Below are 4,719 nucleotides of genomic sequence, written 5' to 3' on the forward strand. Positions count from 1 at the left end.
GCGTCAAGTACCTACAAGGTCATGTCACGCTTAAACCGGTAATAGACGAAAGCTCTATGAAAAGCGACGAAAGCTTTAGTTGACACCGGCTCTTCTAAAATCAATGGTTGACATGCTCGAATTAGGCTTTTTGTTTTAGCCCTTTTTTGCGATTGACTGTGATTTTACCTAATTTAAGGGTTCCGTACCTCAAAAGGAAACGAAACCCTTATAGGATCACTTTGTTGTCTGTCTGTCTGTCCGTCGTGTCTGTCAGGAAATCTATATACTTCCTGTTGACCTAGAATCATGAAATTTAATAAGTAGGTAGGTCTTATAGCACAAATCCAGGAATAAATCTGAAAACCGTGAATTTGTGGTTGCATCATTTAAAAAAAATTCAAATGTGTTTCAATTTTCAAAATAAGATAACTATACCAAGTGGGGTATCATATGAAAAGGCATTCTAAAACAGATTTTTATTTATTTTTATGTATAATAGTTTTTGAGGTATCGTGCAAAATGTTGGAAAAAATACCTAAGTACGGAACCCTCAGTGCGCGAGCCTGACTCGCACTCGGCCGGTTTTTGCAATTAACTGTAATTTTGCCTAATTTTTAGTTTCCTTCTTTATTACGATTATTGATAAAACACTCATTGTTACTATTATTATAAACCTTTATTACAGACACATTATAATTAGCAATTATAATTGTCACAATTTCATATAATCACTATATTTTCACAAAACTTATCGCTTTATTTTTCTTTTATGTTTCTCTGCAACTACTGAGCCTCAAATTGGAAAAAAATCTAAAAATTAGTATTTACAGATTACAGGAAAATTTATGAAAGGCCTATTAGTCTTAAATAACATTGTAAATCTGTCAATATTGTGCATGCAAACCATATACGTTCATGATGCAAACTCATATTCATATTGTACGGAGCCCTCTCTCTCTACGCGAGTTCAATTCGCACGCATCCGGTTTTTTTATATGTAATAATTACAAGTGTAAATTAAAAATTTATAACACCCCCGACAAGTGAAGGTTACAGTAACTAGAAAAGAGCTGATAACTTTCAAACGGCTGAATCGATTTTCTTGGATTATAGCTAAACACTCTCGATCAAGCCACCTTTCAAACAAAAAAAAATTAAAATCGGTTCATTAGTTTAGGAGCTACGATGCCACAGACAGATACCACCCCTCTTTTTGGGTCGGGGGTTAAAAATTGAGCATTATTTATTATGGCATAACGGCAGCGTCCGTGCCCTTCCAGTTTTTTTCTTGTATTTTTTCATCGTACCATTCTCAATTTTTATAAATCCCAAAATTGCCTTTACCGGCATCATCATGATGTTGTCAAATTTACAATGAAAATTACTGTTAAATATCACAAAATAAATAATAATTGATAATATATTAAAGAATATTATGCATTGAAAAATTGCTATTAATATATATTTCTTACGTTTATGATGATTATCTTAATCCTGATAAATGGTATAAGCTAGAAATTAATTCATTTTGTTTGTAAAATGATTCGAAGGAAGGTGAGGAGTGACGACATTCATATTTTAATTACCTTATTACGGGTACGATTGTCAAAACACATAAATTGCATATAAAAAGAACCACAATTTTTGTCTATTTCTAAGAAGTATTAAATTATAACATTTTGTTATGAAATAAATAAATTTATTTTAAAAATTTGTTCCCTTGGTCCGTGGGGTCTTAGCGCTATAAGGCTTTTTAGGGAAATATCAAAAATGTTAGTCGACATCACAGGAGACCGAAGAGTCCGCTACCTCGGACAAAGAATTAGTCTAGCCATTCAAAGGGGGAACGCTGCCAGTATCTTCGGAACCTTGCCTAAAGGGACTTCTTTTAATAATTTATTTTAGTTATTATTCTATATTTTTTAAGGTTTTTAGTTTAATTGTTTTAATAATTTAGATTTTAGATGTTCTAAAATTATATTATAATAATAATCATCTTTATTACAGATATTACATCCATTATAAAATAAAATTAAAATTTAAAAAAAAAAAAAATAGTTTTTATGTACCTAGGTGCATGATATTGTAAGCGATTATATTACGCATTCAATTAACAAAAATATAAATATCAGAACATCATCCTATTTATCATTTCAATCTATAGTCATTTGTAGATAGGCAACGTTGTTTGAATAAAATTGCATGGTAATTTTTGACAAACAACGTAGGTAGTTAAATAATTAATTATAGGTCTAATTCTTATTATAGGTAAGCGTTTTTAAAAGAAAATTTCTAAATATTAAAAAATAATAATAATAGTCAAGTAATTTATCAACAATACAGATTTGAAACCCGACGTATAAAGCTATCGTAAAGCGTACCGGAGGATCCTTTAAGAGTTTGCACTTTGCTATGTCCATTTCAATATTTTTCAGTTCCAACGAACTTCCCCTCATGCATGGTCTCTGCAACTTCATCTTGCGGATGGGATCTTTGCTGTCAGTGCAACGTTACTGACAATCCAAGATTTACCTACAGATCTATTCATGTTGAATTGTTTTTGAAAATGTACAAAAAACTTGCAGCTAGGCTTCAGCTAGGCTAATCTAATTAGTAAATACTGCACAAATCGGAAGCCCGTGCAATAGCTTACAAATTGTTATGCAGTATATTGCATAATATTATTATATAATAAAGCCTTTAATAAAGAATACTAAATAGTTTAGTTTATAATATTGTCGAGTTAATTATCATATTTTCACGGACGGGCCTTGACATCAATCTTATTTTGAACAATATTTAGGTAGGTAAGGATACTGTTGCCGGGTAGTAGATAAATAATTAGGTATAGGTAAACAATTAGGTATCATTTTACCTGCCTCAAACAAACAGTGATTACGTCTTTGTATTTTTAACCCCCGACCCAAAAAGAGGGGTGTTATAAGTTTGACGTGTGTATCTGTGTGTCTGTGTATCTGTGTATCTGTCTGTGGCATCGTAGCGCCTAAACGAATGAACCGATTTTAATTTACTTTTTTTTGTTTGAAAGGTGGCTTGATCGAGAGTGTTCTTAGCTATAATCCAAAAAAATTGGTTCAGCCGTTTAAAAGTTATCAGCTATTCTAGTTTTCTTGTAGAAAAGAAGGTTAGATAACCCTTAGGTTCATAATATTCAAGTGTCAATTGACAAATGTCAAGCTGTCAAGATGGACGTTGCCTAGATATACATAATTATTTATTTGAAAATGATTTGTCGGGGGTGTTGAAAATTTCTTAATTTACACTTGTTATTCTATATTTTAGAGAAAACAGTTTTCGCGATTTTTGGTTTCTTTTTAGGGCTCCGTGCCGAAGCATGCCAAGGGGTCCCTATTGGGTACTATGCCCCCGCTTTTCGTCCGTCTGTCCGCCCGGCTGTCTGTCAGCGGGCTCTATCTCGTGAACCGTAATACATAGAAAGTTGAAATTTATCCATATTGTATATTTCTTTTGCCAAAACAAATAATAAAAATTTTAAAATGGTCGCGATGAAAATTTTATAAAATTAAAAGTGTTTTATTTTGTACAGAAACCTTCGTGCGCGAGTCCAACTTGTACTTGATCAATTTTTAGTATTCTTCATAGTGAAATAAAATTGAACAAGTGTAAGTTATTCTTGCACAATCAGTGTTCCGTAATATAAAAACCCCGGCCAAGTGTTGGTCAGAATCGTGCTTCGAGGGTTCCGTACTACAGAAGAAGTCAAACAGTGAGAACTTTTGTTAAGTAACCAGAAAACTAACTTTGTTTGTAGAGATATCAAAAACTATTTTTGTCATTTTGCATGATAAATCAAAAACTGTCATGCGTAAAATAAACAAAAATCTGTTTTAGAATAAACAGGTAACGCCCTTCAATATGTTTGAAATTTCAAACCCCTAATTTTCCCCCTTTTTTATAAAATTAAAAATATTTTCGTTTCGTTTCCAATGATGTTGGGTCACTATTTTATACAACTATTCAAAATTTCATGTCGAAAGCTTTAATAGTTACTGGAATAATCGACTGTGACAGACAGATGCGCGGAGGATGGAGGAAGTCGCACTTTTAGGTTCCAATTATTTTTTCCATTTTGTTACGGAACCCTAAAACACTTTTTGGGAGTCAAAATTTATAATTTATTTATTGTAAACAAATATATTTTTAGTTTACTCTATGCCGAGACCAATACCAAGTTATACCAAGTTTACTTGATCGATTCGTGGGTAAAAAAACTTACGGAACCTTTACGGGGCGCAAGTCATCGTCCCACTTAACATACCTACTTGGAAGACTCGCTGAATATTAATTATTATAATAATAAATTTGACGAAAAATTTCATATCATCGGTGAATTTTTCAAACTAGTTTTCGACAAGAACCTGATATATATTTTAGTGTTTTTCTTTTCTTTTTAAACTAGTTTCTATGAAACGTTTTTAAAGAAAAACATTCGTAATCAGTTTTAAAAATACCTTAAAGCAGGCTTGGGTATAAATTAATGTATTTGAATTTATTAGACGATTTCGTTAGGTATTATTGTAACCTATAGCCTACATAGAGGATCACGAGGCTAAAGTTATACAAGTGTAAATTAAAAATTTATAACACCCCCGACGATCCAAAGTATTTGAGTTTTCCAAAACATCATTTTCAAATAAATAATTATGTATTTAGGCAACGTCCATCTTGACAGCTTGACATTTGTCTATTGACATA

The sequence above is a fragment of the Maniola jurtina genome, chromosome Z (assembly GCF_905333055.1).
Source record: "Maniola jurtina chromosome Z, ilManJurt1.1, whole genome shotgun sequence".
In the NCBI taxonomy this organism is placed as follows: Eukaryota; Metazoa; Arthropoda; class Insecta; order Lepidoptera; family Nymphalidae; genus Maniola; species Maniola jurtina.